This window comes from Seriola lalandi, unplaced genomic scaffold (assembly GCF_002814215.2).
Source record: "Seriola lalandi dorsalis isolate HSWRI2012SDOR001 ecotype SW California unplaced genomic scaffold, Sedor1 jcf7180002054906, whole genome shotgun sequence".
Taxonomy (NCBI): Eukaryota; Metazoa; Chordata; class Actinopteri; order Carangiformes; family Carangidae; genus Seriola; species Seriola lalandi.
Genome location: NW_019525458.1, coordinates 219,051 through 237,284, shown reverse-complemented (window position 1 = coordinate 237,284; position 18,234 = coordinate 219,051). Strand labels below are relative to the sequence as shown.

Here is an 18,234-nt window from a genome sequence, read left to right as displayed (position 1 = left end):
TAAAAGCTGCTCACAGCTGGAAAAGGTACGCGAGAAGGTCTGACAAGAAAAAAAGAAAAAAGAAAAAGGGACTTAACCTACATTCAGACAAACTCTGCACAACAACTCTGCTGCTCGCCAACCTTTAACCAGCCAGCCGTTATACACGCTGAAATACATTTAATTACTGGAGTCCTCTGTTGGGGCTGCTCTCGTTGCGTTGCGCCGGGGAGCAGCTATTGATTTCAGGTTGTCCTCTGCCTCATTAGACCGTGGCAGAGCTCTGCCCCGCAAGCTAAAAGGGAACAGCATCAATCCATAAATAAGCCGACTACACAACATCTTCTATTGTGTTGGGGTGAAATATCTGGAAGCCTGAAGGTGTGTGAGCAGCGAGCGTTCGGCCTTTTGGAGTCACTCTGGAACATTTAAGCCACAACAGGGCGGCCCACCTTTGACACCCGTGGGGGGGGGGGGGGGGGGGGGGTTATTACCACTTGCTCATGGCCAGTGGCCCCCACACGGGGAAGGCAGAGGCTTGAGTGAGGACAGGTGGAGTCACAGTCACAACCAGGATCAAAATGATGATTCCCTCTGAGGAGGCGCCGCCATTGATCTGCTTTCAACTCCCGGGGGTCTGCTGGGAGAAAGACGCAAACCTCGCTCGCCACGCGGCCACGGGCCGGCGGCCTGGCCTGGCTGCTCCCGTGTGCTTGATCACTTAATTAGAAATGCTAATACAGCTGAAGGACATGTAAAGGGATTAATGAATTCTATTTCTCACTCTTTGAATCACCAGAAAGGATTAACGTGGCGAACCCATCTAACAGTTTCGCCTCCTGATTTCAGCGTTAAAGGCCAGCGTGACTCAGCCAACACATCACATGACGGCTGTCTCTTCTGTCAAACTAACCCACTGACATCACTTTCTTATTAGATTTCAATCATGAAATTAAAAATGCAAATAATTTTATATCTTCAACAACAAATTCAATGGTTGTTTGTGGGAAATGGAAAGTCGTGTTATTGTGCGAGCGTTTACTGGATCCCTACAAACATTCGAATGAACGTCAAACGCGGCGGGAAAAAACACAAATTACAACTTCCAGTCATGACTTTCACAATAAAACCAGAGCAGAAACAGGAATGCAGATCGTGATTGAAACTGTGGATTTCTATTCTACTGAAAAAGATTGTTTTTGGTATTATTATGAAAAATATTGCATATATTAATATATATATATAAATATTCGATATTATCAAATATCGGCTGAAGCCTAGCCACTAGGTAGAAGCCAAAATCTTGCAGCTTGTGTTTCTTCACCAAAACAGACGTGGACATCCGTGAAACAGTTTGTTTTGCTAATAAACTCCAGAAGAGAGAAATTCATGCGGTTAGGTTCAGGTGAGCTGCAGCTCTGACCTGAAATGAACTCACGTTAACACCAAAACCGCCCAGTCCGCTGCGACACACACTAATCATGACTATATTTGTAAAGTGTCTCGACACTTAACAAAGAAATATCTACATATTGAACTCAACGCAGGTTCCTTTGGCGGAGTTGCTCTCTGAAAAAAGGCTCCTTTATGTCTGCTACTCCAAACTCAGTCACTATGCAGAGCTGCCTGAGTGAGACTGAACTAAATCTCTGTGATCTTAAAAGGAAATGAGGGAAATTGATGGCTAGGCCTCCATTGCCTGTGCTTTATAATGGCTGACAGCAGAAGGAGGGGGAGGGGGAGGTGGGGGGTGGTTTCTATAGCAAATCTGAAAATTTAAATTCCAGCTCCTTCAGAGCCGGGCTAAGTTTGTGCTGACAGGTGATAATTTAAACACAGTGGAACAGCTGGTTTTCAGAGCTGCACCTCACATTTGGGTAGACGTGCGCCTATGTGTGTGTGTACATGCGCATTATCTCGAGTCCATACGTGCCCGCCCGTTCGACGAGGCCCGTCTTATTTCCTTCCGATGAATCCCATCCACTCACGACGCCCGGCCTCATGCATATGCATGGGGAGACAGCCTCAGAAGCCAGGAGCCAGTTAAGGTTTTCAGAGAACTCTCCGGCTCCCCAGCAGGCTGCACGCACACACACACACACACACACACACACACACACACACACACACACACACACACACATCTGCACAGCTCCAGAGATATTCCTCCTCTCCCTCTTCCTTATTCAAGTATCTCACTTCCTCTATAAACCTGCAAAACTTTCTGTGACTTCAAAGTCAGGAGGTTTTTTTTTTTTTGCTGAACTCCTGCCACATGAATCACGTCTACAAGATGTTGCTGCTGTAAAGTCAAACTGACATTAAAGCTCCCATATAGTATAATATGACGGAGTATTAGGGGGCCACTCTGAGGAAGAAAAAAATGAAATTTCGAGAATTAAGTTGTAATTTTAGGTTTTGTGTTGTTTTACAGGGGAAACATCAGAGGCTTTAAAATGAGGAACATGGAGCATCCTCATCCTCATCCTCATCCTCATCATCATCATCATCAGCATCAGGCTATTGACAGACAAACAGCAGCTGCCACTGAATGTCCTTTCACCTGTTTTTATTGGTTGATGTAATATTCCTATTCCTACATTTTCTCGCCATATTATGACTTTTTTTCCTTAATCAGGCTCTAATACTCCGTCGTACTGTAAAGGTCTCTGTCTATGTGTTCTTTGATTATAAAGCAGGTCTAGGTTCAATATTAATACTGTGAAAGTATCAAAGCCTCAGAGTCACCGCTCTCAGACACGCCCCCAAGCCCCGCCCACCTGGAGCCACCATCCAAACCTTGCAGGATTTGGTTTTTCTGAGTGTTTTACCTGAAATCTGCTATATTTTTATTCGAACAGTCAGCCAATCAGAAGAGAATTCAAATTTAAAGGTCCTGAATAGTTTAAAGGTCTCTGTCCATGTGTAGTTTGATTATAGATCAGGTCTAGCTTCTATATTAATACTGTGAAAGTATCAAAGCCTCAGTCCACAGAGAAATGCACACAGCCTGTATTCAGAAACTGAGCCTTAAAACCAGCCGTCAGGACTTCTGGAACTTTGTGATGTCACAACAAAGCACAGAAGAGAGGCTCAGAGCCTTCTCTCTTCTGATTGGCTCACCGACCTGTTGTTACTAGAGCTCCAGAGAGAAGCCTGAGAGAGGAGATGTAAAACTACACTGAGATGGTTTTTGTTTCTTAAAACCACAAATATATCTTCTTATAAAACACAGGAGAAGAGGAAAATATGGAGCTTTAAAATAATTTATGCTAACACATCAGTGCATGATATGTTTATCACGGGTGTTTGTTATGATTCCTGCATATTTTTTGGTCAAATTAGCTCGACTCTGGTTCTGACTGATGCTGTCAGCGCTGTAATTTGATTGATGCAACATCTCTGTGGGTGGGCACCCGAAATAATTCATCATTTCAGATCCAACGGCTCAACGTGCAATTAACCAGCTCAGAGGCTGCTGCGGTTACAAGACTGCGCTCGGCTATAAGTTTGAACAGTTGCCACAGACTGAACTGGATCAATGAAAGAGAGACAGCTAACACGTTAGCTGGAGGGAGGGACGGAGGGAGGAAGAGTGTCGAGACATGAGCACAGTGATTGATGAGCATGGTGTGGATTTACTGCCCTGCAAGCTAGACACCCCTCCTCTGTATAACGAGGGATGAACACAACGCTGAGTATGTGGAAGTTGTCGGTGACTTAGCTACCACTGAAATAACATAAATGGAAACAACCTCCAGAGCGGAGGTCACCTATAGGTGGTCCACAGTCTGCATCCGGACCCAGACACCGTCCTATCCAGCCCCGAACGAGGAGCCTATAAACTACGGAGGATAATTATATTTTGACAGACACACTATGAGACGAAAAGCTCCCATGAGAGGTAATAATATGTGGGGAAGGGGGATATAAGAGGTGCTGAGCGTGTTTATTATAAAAATGGTTGAGACTGACAGACGAGGAATTAACAGGAGATCATGTTGAAAAAGGTAAAGACCTTTTCTTTCTGACAGGAAATTCTCACATAGTTTACATGGATGAGGTAATGCAAAGAAAGGAACGCCGTGTACTGCTCTCTGTGAGGCCCAAAAATCTACGAGGAAAACTACGTTTACTGACTTTAACCATCAAACACTTGCATGAAGCAGCAGCCATGCAGGGACAGATGCACAGATAGAAAGAGTCTAATCAGTCTGCAGAAGAGAGCTGAGATGACAATGAAATTTAATACAGAGTATCACACTGAACTGAAGGGTCACGTTGAAATGTTCAAAAACAGAATGTAGTTCAAGTGAATCCAGCAGAGCAGAGTTATCGCAGATTCACTGAAAGAGAAGACCGGTGAGAAGATGGTGACACTGTGTCAACCAAAGAATGTAAAGCAGTGGTGGAAGAACTATTCAGATCCTTCAGTCAAATTATCAACACCAAAGACATTTTCAGGAGGGAGCACCTGCGCTGCTGGAGGGAAAAGTTAGTCCTGAGCCCCATGCAGGGCTCGGACGTGCTCCAGTCAGTAGGACACCAAAGGAAATGACATTGTGTCTCCTGGCAGCGGCTCTCAGATAAAACTGCTGCTTGGAAATGCCAAGACAGCGTCTTGCAGCTTAGTCACTGCCCTAAAATGGGGTTTCTCTTCTTTTGAAAATACACAAAATATGTGCAATAGCCAGAGTGTCGTTATATAGTTTAAATTTTCTTACACAAAAAGCAAAGAGAATTCAAATTTAAAGGTCGCGTATAGTTTAAAGGTCTCTGTCCATGTGTAGTGTGATTATAGATCAGCTCTAGCTTCTATATCAATACTATGAAAGTATCAAAGCCTCAGTCCACAGAGAAATGCACACAGTCTGTATTCAGAAACTGAGCCTTAAAACCAGCCGTCAGGACTTCTGGAACTTTGTGATGTCACAACAAAGCACAGAAGAGAGGCTCAGAGCCTCCTCTCTCCTGATTGGCTCACCGACCTGTTGTTACTAGAGCTCCAGAGAGACGCCAGAGAGAGGAGATGTAAAACTACACTGAGATGGTTTTTATATCTTCTTATGGATCAACACTTCAAATAAAACACAGAAGAAGAAGAAAATATAGACCTTTAATAATCTTATTTTGAAATCAAACTGTATTTTCAACTGATATCTTTGTGACACGGCTTATATAATATTCTCCTGCTCGTGAATGTAATCATAACAGTGGAATGGCCTGTTAACATCTACTGTTTCCCAAAGGCCTGTATTTATTTGTGAGCTACACCACAATAAACCCGCGTGTGATTTATGAAAACTATTTTTCAGGAACTAATGCATCACAAACGTCTCAAATATCATCAATAATCAGTACAGCCAGCTGAGAGATGACTAATGTAGAATCAGCTAAAAAGACTCAAGCACACAAAACAACCTTTCAATATTACAGGGTCAACAAAGTTTTAATAGGAGAGTTAGGCATTGCCCTTCATCTGATTTATGGTTTTTGGTGCATATTTGCTCTGTTTACACATGCCAGCACTCTTAATTTGGTGATATTTCAACACGGAAGTGTCACTTCATTTCAGAATAAGCCTATAAAGCAGCGAAGGTGCTGACACATGAGAAGAGATATGAGAGGTGGGATTAATCATGTGCCACAGAACGTGTATAAGTAGGGACGTAGCTCAGCTAAGCTGGAGGGAGAGAGGCAGAGAGAGGCAGAGTGAGAGAGAGAGAGAGGGGGAGAGAGCAAAGACATGGGCACAGTGATGGATGAGCACAGTGTGGATTTACTGCCCTGCCTACCTACACTCAACTCCACCCCCACCCAGCTGAGGGCAGCGCTAAACTAACAGCACGTGCTGGCAGAGGCAGCAGCAGGTCTCTGAAGCAGGACAAAGTCAAAAGCCAAGGTTGGGCAGGAAACAGCTGATACTACACCAGCTTATTAGTCCAAGGTGTCCACCGTCAGTCTGACACAGCTGTTAGGACTGGTCCCCAATATTCTGCCCACTAGTGGCCACAGTAAGCTATTGTTTGTATCTATAGTTTCTGTCATTTCCGCGTGTGTGTGTGTGACCGTGTCCCGTTGACAAAGGCCGAGGGAAGCCGAGCAGAGAGGACAGCAGCATTTTTTGGGACGTTTGCGCGTGCACTCTGAGGATAACCCCGGGATCTCTGACGGGAGATTAGCTAAAGCCAAAGTGTCAAGCTGCCCTCGACTCAGCTCCCCAGATCAGTTATGATAGTGCAGGTATTATACACATGCACAGACGCGTGTGGAAACTAAACTTGCTCATCAGAAAATTAAAGTCGGCGGGAAGCGCTGAAAGTTTGGACACAAGTGAGCAAAGTGCGTCTGTTGAGGAAAACTGAGCAATATGGTTGAAAGCTCCACAACAAGTATAAGAGAAACAGCTCCGGCTCGCTCCCTCTCATTATTGTGTATGTGCTGTGAACCGACCTTCGTGGCTGCAGCCTCGTGCTTCTGGCCTGAGCTGACAGACACTAATAAACCTACTTCTGTTGCTGTACAATAAAAAATGAAAAAAGTCTCTGATACTGAGTTTGTTTGGTGAATGAGAGTTCAGTACATACCCTCTATTCCTCATGACTGCCAGAGGTGGAGTTGAGCACCCGGATGCTTCTTTATGCGCACACGCAGATCCAGTATCTGTAACGTAGAAAAGAAAAATTCAGATTAAAACCAACTGGACGATCAGTAACTTTACATCTAGGAAGAAAAAAGAAGTTTATAGAGAAAGAAGAAAAACTTTAATGGGAAAATGTCCTGCCTCCGCCCATTCTGAATTACAAATCATCACACCATGGAAATGTCTGAACACCCCCCCCCCCCCCCCCCTCCCGACTGATTCTCAGCCCGGGGAAAGGCTCATCCAGTTTCTAGTTTGCATGATAAATGGGAACGCAGCGCTGCAGCATCCAGTGGGGAAACTGAGTTAAAATACACCCACGGATGAGAATAAAACACAACTCACCAGTGTAAAATTGGCTCCTCTCTGCAGTTAATTAAAAGCAGCCACACTGAGCGAGTGGACGTCCGGGAGGAGAAGGGTCTTAAATATGAAAGTCAGAACCTGGTCGCGTAAACAGTGACCACCGCTGAGCCTCAAATAAGTGTGAGAGTGATATCATGTGCTCCTGTGGTACGAAGGAGAGACCTGACCTCAACTAACAAAGCACTAACACTGTAAAGGTTTGATGGTAAGTGGGCGGGGCCAACGCCGCCGGCTGATATTCGCTTATCAGAGAAATATCAGTGTTGTCGAGTCAAGTCACGGAAAACATTTAAAAATAATAAACATCGACCGAAGTGTTTTACAGAGAGAGGAGATTATCTTTTCTAATGATTACAATCAAATGAAAACACAGACATAATTAAAAGCATGCGAGTAAATTAATAAATAATCAAATAAATAAATGATTCTCGATAAAACGTGATTCATAACACGACAGCAGAGAAAAAATGTACAAAACAAATAAAAAAACACTGAAGAGAGAGACCAGTTATTTCCTTTATGATTCTATGCAACGCGACTGTGAGTGTGTTAGCATGCTGACATTAGCATTTAGCTGGAAACACTGTAAGCAGAGCTTCCCAGAGCTGCTAGCTTAGCGGTTTAACGGTAAAACGTCCACCTCAGTACGCTGGTCACATTTTCTTTAGTTCAACTGAAATTAAATTACTTTTTTTTTTTCCTACTGCATCACATGTTCTCTGTAAATCACATGATATTTGATATTTTTGTCGTCAGCTCTTTGTCTGTGCAGGTGAAAGACACGTTTTCGTACAATTAAACCGTCAAATCAATTTCACAGTTTCATTTGAAACCACAGGTTATTTGCATGACGCCGTGATGTCACCAGTGGTCACGCAGTTGTAACCAGACAGTGTCTCCGGTTAACGTCTCGTCCTCGTCTAAAAGGTTGGGACACGTTTCCGCAGACAGAATATAGGTGAGCGTGGACGAAGGCCAATTCGGAGATGTCTTCTTAGATCAACCGGTCGTCTTACGGTTACCCATAATACCCTTCTGTGTATCTTTGCCAAAGCATAATTCCAGCTTTAAGGTGCCCTGTTGAGTTTTCTTGTTAAATAACCTTGTTTATATTTACTGTATTTATCCTGACCTGTGTTTGTAACTTGTCTGCTTTGCCTCTTCACTCCTGCCAGCTGCTGTAATTTTAACTCATGTGCAGTTGTCCTGTCCACGCAGAGGGAAACAGAGACATCTGTGTAGTTTTCTTCCCCTTCATATCAAAAATAAATACATTTTAATTACTTTTTTCATCATTATTATTATTGTCAACTCCAAAAAGGTGAGCGGGGTTTCAATTTAAAGAAATCCAGAGTTGGTCTCTAATTTGTGCGGAAGCCCTTTTTTTTTCATCTGTATTAAGTAAAAATTTACTTGCCTAAGGTTTTTTTTTTTTTTTGATTCATTTTATTGAATTAATTCATTTTGTCTATATTTTTCTTTCTTCAGAGAGAAAAAAAAAATCTTTAATTTGCCTCTTAGAGATGAAAAAATAAAAAATGTAAAAATGATCCTGGCCAAAAAGACAATCACTTGCCTCTCGGGACAACAAAAACTTAATAAATAGATAAATAAATGACTTGCCTTAGAGGGCTTCCATAAACAGGCATAGTGTTAGTATAGTGAAAAAGTAGAATATAATAAGAAGCTATGCCCTCCGGGTCCACTTGCTAAGATCAAGGCAATAATTCTGCCTCTAAGGAAAAAAGAAAAAAAGAAAGGAAATGAAATTACTGACATAATAAATAAAATGCATGTGACTTCTTTCACATTTTCTGCTCTGAATCAGGCTATACGTTATCCCATGGAGAGTTATGTAGTCCAGCAATACCCAATTATGAGAAGATTATAACATAAATTTTGAAGTCAAAGCAAATAACAATCAATAAGAATTATATTGCGCTTCAGTTCGTATCTTCTCGCCTCAAGGGGAACTGGGAGCTAGAGAGCTGGAAATGGCGCCCGGGTTATGTTGTGATTACAGCGCCAAAGGCTAAGCCAGGAGGTCAGGGGCTGCAGGGTCAAACCCCACAGGCCCACGTCCCCAAAATGAATGTGCAGCACTTTAATCAAGTAAAAAAATATATATAAATAAATAAAATAAAATGAAGAAGCGAGGCTGCATGGAGAGGAAACCCAGTAAATCAACCAGGATGGGGTCACGCACACGGAGCGGTGAAACTGTGCTGGATTACTGCCGCAGCGTGGAGATTACTGCTCCTTAAGGACAACAGACTCTGCCAATCATGACCATGCTTACACCACCGCGCTGACAAGGAGTGTGTTTGCCAAGCCTTGCAGAACAAATATTCATTTAATTTATGCAAATATGCACAAGAGTATATTCATTTTAATTATTAAAATGAGACAGCGCCGTGTGCAACAGATTGTTCTGCTGGTGAGTCGGCGGCGTCTTACACGTCCTCTCTAATTATTAACAGCAACACTGAACTTGGATGAAACAGAACTTGGAGAGCGCATGATTCCCCGCGGCTCAGTCAAAAGGAGATAACATTTCTTCACACTGTGATGTACTGCTGATTTCTGCTGTCTCTCTCTCTCTCTCTCTCTCTCTCTCTCTCTCTCCGTCTTGAATTCTTAACTTTAACGATAATTTTAGTTTATTTCAACTCGGGTGGTTGTGTTGGCAAACACCTGTGGATAATGATATGATTGTACTCACCAAGTTAATCGCTGAGATCAGTGAGCGCGGCAACGGTTTCAGGGTCGTGGTTTAGTTCGCGCTGGCTCATTGTCACACTCTCATGGTTTACTGGGACACTTGGATAGAAGATGGCCAGTGTTTGTGTTATTATAATAACACCTTTTCCTGGTACGACTAGTAGTGGTAGATGCCTGCAGTGAAAAAGGTCTATAGGGGCGTCAGATAAGAAAATGCCGATGTGCGTTGTTTTGATGGACTTGCTGTTCCTGATCTCAGCAGTTACTTAGCGACTACAATGTTTTCTTAACTGATAAAAACAACAGCTGAAACTATGAAAGAAGGACCTATAAGGGTTTGCCCTCTTCATCTTTTAATCTCAGTCCCCCCATGGCTAAACTTTAGCATCACTAACACCGACGCACCGCAGATGAAAGAGGGAGTGGTTGAGAGATAAATGGACAGGCTGTGAGAAAGGGAGAGACAGAAGAATAGTTTTATCACTGCACGATGGATAAAGGCTGAGAGACAGCTCCTGCTTAACCCCCCGAGTTCCTGTGAAACAAAATCCATCCAAATTTAATATCAGGATATAGTGATATACGATATTATAGCTGGAGATGGGGATGGGGAAGGATGAGCACTAAGTACTCAGGTAATAATGTAGTAGCTGAATGACTACTGAGTCCTAGGCTTAGTCCATATCCAAAAAGAAATATCTTGATATAGTAAGTTGTTTTTTTACAATACATAATTATATTATTGTATTTTCTGATTCAGGTGTTTTTTTTTTAAACAATATTATGATATTGTATTTGATGTTTCAGGTAAGCTGCAGAGTCTGACCCGCTGCTTTCCTTACTGTACATTGCACCTGGGCATGTGACAAATAAAACTTTAAGCTGCTTATACCTGACACATAAAATATAATAATACAATTGTATATTATTCGCAAAAAACACCCGACACATTACCCACAATAATACCGTATTTTGGATATCCCTATTCTTACATGAGTACTTAGCACTAATGCGTCGGATCACACCCATCTTCAAACTAGGTCTTTATTTCGATTTCAACTACACACCTGTGAAGTTTAGTGACTGTATCCTGCAGGTTGTGACGCTACTGTGGTCAAAATCTGTCCAGACAGACAGACAGACAGACAGACAGACAGACGGACAGACGGACAGACGGACAGACAGACAAACAGACTGACAGACAGACAGACAGACAGACGGACAGACGGACAGACAGACAGACAGACGAACAGACTGACAGACAGACAGACAGACGAACAGACTGACAGACAGACAGACAGACAGACAGACGGACAGACGGACAGACAGACAGACAGACGAACAGACTGACAGACAGACAGACGAACAGACGGACAGACAGACGGACGGACGGACGGACGGACGGACGGACAGACTAACAGACAGACAGACAGACAGACAGACAGACTGACTGACAGACAGACAGACAGACAGACAGACGAACAGACTGACAGACAGACAGACAGACAGACGGACAGACAGACTGACAGACAGATAGAGGGACAGACAGACCGACAGACAGACGAACAGACAGACAGACAGACAGACAGACGAACAGACAGACGGACGGACGGACGGACGGACGGACGGACGGACGGACAGACAGACGAACAGACTGACACAGACAGACAGACGAACAGACTGACAGACAGACAGACAGACTGACTGACTGACAGACAGACAGACAGGCAGATCCTGCTACAGTAAGTGTACACACACAGACTCACAAAATGAAAACAACATCGGCCACACTGTTTTGCAGCTGCTTAATATTCTGGTGGACAAAGATAGACTGTATATTTAATCTTATAAAGTCACTTATCTGTGTTCCAAGTGAAAAAATAAACTTCCTGAGATTAAAAAACAGGATTATAAATCTGCAAATTCTGTCCCCAAAGTACTTGAAAATTGACTTTATAAAAGTCATTCAAACTTTCTCCCAAGAGCGCCAGAAACAACCCCCCCGTGTTACTGCGTCCATGATGTCCCCTGCTGCTCTCCTATAGGCCTGTTTGTTAATTAGTCTGGATGTCTTTTGTGGGGCTATAGCAGTAAAATAATTAACAATGACAAATAGCTTTCGTGTCCACTCGCTCTTATCCCACCTCCACAGCTGTGGGGATCTCGCTCCTCCGCAACCTGTTTTTATCAGGCCACGGGAGCCAAACTAAAACTGCTAATGCGTTAATTTATAACATGACCTGGCATCAGACTGAGTGGGAGGAGGGGGGGAGAGAGAGGGAGAGGTTGGTTGGGTGAAAAATTGCAGTGTCACCACATGAGTCCACTTTTAGCCCTCCTGCATCAAGTTACTGTGTACGCGCTGATACAGCCCTGGAAAGCAGATGTCCTTGTGTGCGTCGTGTCCATTGTGATTATTAATGGGTGACACTTAACCGCGTGGCGGCGCGTGCAGGAGCGGGATCTCTCACCGACAGACAGGGGGAGACTCGACATGGCAACACACGTCAATCAAGGTGGAGCGAAAAGAGAGAAAATACAGAGGGGGTGTTGCCATGGGAGATGTTGCAAAGTGATAGAAATAACTGTGTAAAGAATAAAAATAGAGAGCGGAGAGAGAAGTTCACGCCACACAGATGGCCGTGCAGTCACAGGGTGAGGTGAGTGTGAATGTTGGATCATCAGTTTTGGTCAGGCCTCCAATTTCTGATGTACGGGGAGGGGGGGGGGGTTTCTGAAGAAGCCCCTCTGAAGACGTGTACTTGCCCCTCTGAAGACGCGTACTTGCCCCCTGAACTTTAGCTAGAGGTGGACCTGATAACCTGCCCAGTGCAGGGTTCGAATTATGGAGGGGAACGGGAGGTCTGATCCCCTGCTTAAGACTCGAACCCTCTAAAAGACGTAAACACAACAATTCAGAAACAACATTTATCATAACCTTGACATTAGCTGAATGTCTCCTCCCCCTGCCTCACTCTTATCAGTTGCTTGTGACCTAAAGTCTCTGATCCTGTGCGTTGCACAGACACTGTAGGTAAATGTAAGTAGCAGTAGCTAACTGATTAGCTTGTTTAATACACTTTACTTTCGTACCTTCAGAATTTCTGAATCAATTTGTGTCAAGTTTTTTATTAAAGCTAATGTTAGCCAGTTTCTAAATATAGCTTTAAGTTATAATCTAGCTAACTACTGTTAGCTAGTTTCCAAAACGTAGGCTTAAGCTATAGTGTAGCTAACTAATGTTAGCTAGCTGATTTACCTCATTTACAATTAGGTGGAAGGTAGAAAGTAATTAAGTGTATTTACTCTAAATACTGTACATATGTACAGAGTTCAGGTACTTGTATTTACATTTAATGCTACTTTATACTTCCACTCCACTACATTCAGAAATATTGTAGTTTTTACTTATTTATTTGTCAGCTTTAGTTAAACAAGCAAGATACTGTAAAGACTATAACACTTCAGTTCACTGAAGCACACGCCTGCACTGCACTGGGTTCCCTCTCGCCCCTGGTTGTCATTGTATAATTTGACTCTGCTGCAGTAAACAGGTGATAATACACTCATCTGACAGTTTATTAGCTACTGTACACCTCTAGCTAAAACTAAAGCAGCAACATGGCTGGTTTTTAAATGGATGATCTGTAAAACTGCAATGGACAGCCATATTTTTGCATGTACTTTTTTATTGCTGTTAATCATGATACCTCCAGTGTCCTAAAGTGTCCTTTGCATTTATGTATTAAATTATTAAATCTAGTACACTAATAGTCAACAGCTGATCAGAAAATCCATCAATCCATTTTCTTTTTCAAGTTCTGTCTGGATGTTTTGAGTTACTGACGATAAACATCAAAACCCCCAAGCCCATTATTTTACAAGCCCACACAACTGCCTTGACTCACCAGGATAAACCGATGTCCTATTTCCTTGATGACTTCTTTTATCTGTGTGGCTCATTCAAGAAGTGCTTCAAACTCAGCTGACACAAGTCTAATGACGCAACACTCCACTCCTTAAGCAATCCACAATATCATTAATCTGGTCACTCCCCGAGCTCCCTTTCAGCCCGACGGTCTGGAACAACACCCACATGACCGATCAAAACAGTCAATGCGGAGAAAACTCATTTTTGCTGCTTGTGTCTGCAATTTCACTCTTCAAAGCCCCAAAATGCCAATGATTGAGGGTTGAAATGTTGAGATGTGAATCAACTGGTAAATCAAGAGCTTTGCTGTCAGACTAAACTCCCTCCACAGCATTGACAGTCGGGTACAACACCGCTGCAACTTGAAAGAAGTAGTCAGAAACTTGAAGCATAGGTCATCCAGCTTTTACACATTGCCAGCAGTTAAAGACTCGTGTTGAAAAAAGGATTTGAATATTCAGTAAGTCTTACATCAGTTTACTACCACACACAAAGTATTGTTGCCTCAAGTCAGTCAGTCTTAATGTAGTAGCATAAATCGCAATAACTGTTGAAAAAAAGAAGTTGCAGCTTTTTAAAGTATTAATTCCCTCTTTATGTAATTGGATAGAATACCAAGGTGCCTGGCAGCATTTTTTATGGGACGGCCCTGTCAGGAGTGCAGATTGTGTTTTGAGGCAGAGTGAAGGCGGAGCGCTGAGTGACAGTGAATCTTGGAAATGGGACTCTTTAGAACATTATCTGCCATAAATTACAGAGGAGGATCTCGGCTCAAGGTCAAGCTGTAAACGTGACAGCCTTCAAGCAAAGTCCACCACCATCAGCTGAGGCTTCATCAAGAAAGCACCCTCCGACTTTTATCAGCGTCACCCGGTGATGCCCCCACCAATGGCCGGTTGAGGAGGGAGCATGACCCAGTCCAACGTTAGAGTGGGCCAGTAAAAGATGGTCAGTCTCAATCTAAACCAGTATAAAAGACTAATAACGGAGGACAGACAATTACTTGGCAGCTCCCATAAAGATTTAAAAGGTTGAACTTTGCTCTTGGGTGGCACCTTGTAAAATGTGTCACCTTATGATCTCTTATGAGCTCACGAAGGCAATCCATTTTAATTTAGATGTAGATTATAACCGATTTGTGAGCAACATTAAACACAAGACACTAAAACATATCAATGTCTGCTGCTTTGAGGAAAACATAAAAGGCCCATATTTTCCTCTCTGAGCCTCTCTTCTGATTGGCTGATGTTTTCTGAGTGATCCAAAAAAAAATGGCAGATTTCAGGTAAAACACACTCAGAGAAACCAAATCCTGCGAGGTTTGGATGGTGGGTCCAGGTGGGCGGGGCTTGGTGACTGCTTTGTTGTGACATCACAAAGTTCCAGAAGTCCTGACGGCTGGTTTTAAGGCTCAGTTTCTGAATACAGGCTGTGTGCGTTTCTCTGTGGACTGAGGCTTTGATACTTTCACAGTATTAATATAGAAGCTAGAGCTGATCTATAATCACACTACACATGGACAGAGACCTTCACACTGGAGGGAGATTTAAAATGTTGAACTTTGGGATTAATTTGCTCGTGTGTGGCACCTAGTAAAAGATGTCACAGTATATCTACTGTACAGATAAACAGATACAAAGACGATCCATTTTAATTTAGATGTTGATTAGAACTGATTTGTTAGCAACATGTAGCAACAAATGACCTATCAACAGTATTTTAATTTATTAGCTGAAATCACAGAGGCATTAATAGAAAAGGCTGCCGGAGCCACTGTAGTTTTATGAGTGGCCTGTGACTGAGGTGAATGGTTGGGATCTTTTTTTTTTTTTTTACAAGCTGCTCCTATCAGGTATAACCAGCGATCAGCGAGACTCGTCTACAGGGGATCAGCCCGCTCCGATCGTCCAATCTAATTTATGAAGCAGAAAATATGAGCAGGTGTTAACCACAAAGCTGGATGGGTGTTGCTCTTGCAGGACTTTGATCCGCTGCCGCTGAATGACACAGACGCTGCGCCGCATAATGGTCTGAGATGTTATTCATGCATTCACATAATATCCACTTCAAGGAGTATTTGTGTTGAAGGTCAAGAGCCTTTGGTTGTTCGACGCTGCCAAAGTGACTCCGAGTCAATGACTATTAAAGCCATGTACATGTGTTAAAATGAGCAATGCAATGGGTGAGCTACCATCCCCTTTACTTAATGCTTCCAGTTCATTCAGGACAGTATGAAAATGAATTCGCAGAGGGTTCAAAAATGGAAAGGTAATACATTAGAATATAATAGTTGCAGGGAGCAGGGAGCCTGTGGAAACTGTTCCTGTTGGTGTATTTGAGAACACTTTGATATCTGAGGTGGCAGAGTTGGCAGGTGAACAGCAACCTTTGCAAAAAAATAAAAAATAAAGAGCTCACATTAATCTTTCCACGATCCAGTGTTTGCTTCAGTTACTAAAAGGTTCCACAGTCTTTGCTTAATGAAAGAAACCGGCGGGTTCCTACACGACAAAAATGTAAATTTGATTCACAACAGCAGCAGTAGGTTACTGTGTTCACTGTGATGGATCAGCTCTCCAGGAGGAAAAGTCTCTGTGAAAGCAGAGACAAAAATACGAAAATCAGCTGCATTTATTCATCTAGATAGTTTATGAAGCCTAGCGAACATTAGGAGGCTCATTTAGTCCTGCTTTTACAGCAGGTAAGAAAGAGAGAACATATTACTCCACTTCAAGCTGTACACACCACTTTCTGCTTTGTTTTACGGATTCATTTTAAGATTTTGACGGTTATTTTTCAGAAAAAGATGGTGATTTGGGTTTAAATACTTCCTTCCTCAACAGTAGACGATCTTTGTCGTCACGGTTACAATATAAACTGCTGGTTCCACATGGGAATCGAACACGTCGCTCTCCTGTCTCCTTCCATCCACCACAACCTCCTCCTGACGTGGACTTTCTCTCTCTAAACTCCATCACCGACACTTTTCCCCTTTGCTCCTCTCATGATTACTACGACCACTAGATGTCGCCTAGCAACAAAACTTAACTACGGGTCATAATAACGACCCGTGGGCTCGACCAGTCATATTTCGTAAAAAGACCAGAAATCAGTCTAAATAAAAAGTCTGACAGGATTTAGGAAGAACGTGAAGAGTTTCAATGCAAGAGTGAAATACTTTAAAACAAGCAGCAAGTGACCAACATCTGACCTTTCACCTCTCTTCTCCTTTTGGGTGTTCGTTGTCTCACAGCTGGCTGTGTAAATCTGAGCGTGCGGTGTTTAGTTTACTGACACCACACTGCATTATGTGACCTCGTGCTGATTCGCCGAGCTGCCGGCGTTCCAGGCTGCCTCGTGCAGCTTTAATGAAAAATGTAATCCCACGCTATCTCAGACGGCACCATTACATTTGCCCAGACAGTCCGTCAGCCTCGGCTGACGTGCGTATTGCTCCACACAGGGGACGGTGACATGTGATAACACCGGGCTTATTCTGCTTTTTTTCCCCCCTCAGCCTCCAGTGATAATTTCCACAGGGCATGCAGTCAATCATGCTGTGCTGCCCTGTCACCGGCAGCAGCCCCAGCCTTCAGTCGGACTGCGCCGCCTTCGTGGAGAATAAACCCCACCTGCTTTGTCTCCTTGTCGTCTCCATGCGTCTCTGCTGACTGGCAACAACTCGTCTTGTGACAGCGCAGCGAGCGGCGGCAGCGGCGGTTTGTGTGTGTGTGTGTGTGTGCGAGAGATAGGCCTGCTCTGAAATTCCACATAATCATCCTGCATTCAGCTTTTCTGTCTTCCTCTGTCACTGCTGTGTCAGGTTTCCACACTGATCTATGGTAATGATCTTGGCTGATGCAATTTGTAAGGTACATAGACACAACCAGTGGAAGCAGAGCTCTGCAAATGTGTTTTCTCTTTTCTCTCTGTCTGTGTTCAGTCTCGATTCTGGAGCGTCTTGTTGGTCGAGTTCAAGGTTTAAAGGTCCCTCGTTCTAGAAACGTGGTTTTCCATGTGTTTTTTTTTATTATAAAGCAGGTCTAGGTTTCTGTTTTAAAACTATGAAAGTATCAAAGTGTGCAAGTGTGTTTTAAAACGAACCGTCAGGACTTCTGTAACGTTGTGTACTGTGAACAATATCACAGCTCGAAACGCGATGCCTCCGTAGATATCAATAACTGTTTTATACTGAAATGTACCTCCCTATATATTATAAAAAAAATCTTTAAAAACCACAATATGAAAACCAGAGTAAATGGTGACGTTGAACATATTTAAACTGCTGCTGTGTCGGACTGTTTTCTGTGTTGTGGCAGAAACTTGACACAGATCTCAAAACCTGGACGAACAGTTGATCTAATAGGAGAAATCGCAGTAACGGTTGGACAGGAAAAGGGGCCACCTCTAAACAATCCAGGATTAGACGACTGAAAGCCTGTAATTTGGAGAACAGCTTGGCAACCAGCTTTGTTTTCCCCTTTCTAAACCTCCTCCACGGTAACCATCAGCTGTTTGTCCACATCCTGACGCAGTTCAGAGGAGACTGCATGGTGGTAAGAGACGACCAGCCCCACCCCCACCTGCCCCCACC

General features: G+C 43.2%; 1 protein-coding gene across 2 annotated transcripts in view; it reads right to left on the bottom strand.

Moving 5' to 3' along the window:
* LOC111672909 (heparan sulfate glucosamine 3-O-sulfotransferase 5) overlaps positions 1-18,234 on the bottom strand; it is a 64,303-nt gene that overhangs the window by 22,316 nt on the left and 23,753 nt on the right. The window contains exons 1-2 of one of the 2 annotated variants that reach the window (XM_087169675.1): positions 9,711-9,780; positions 6,567-6,642 (exon numbers count right to left, since the gene is read on the bottom strand). The gene's annotated coding sequence lies outside the window, so the exon portion shown is untranslated. Of the gene's footprint in view, positions 1-6,566; positions 6,643-9,710; positions 9,781-18,234 lie in introns of those variants that run through there. The other variant, XM_023430493.2, reaches the window with a different exon arrangement.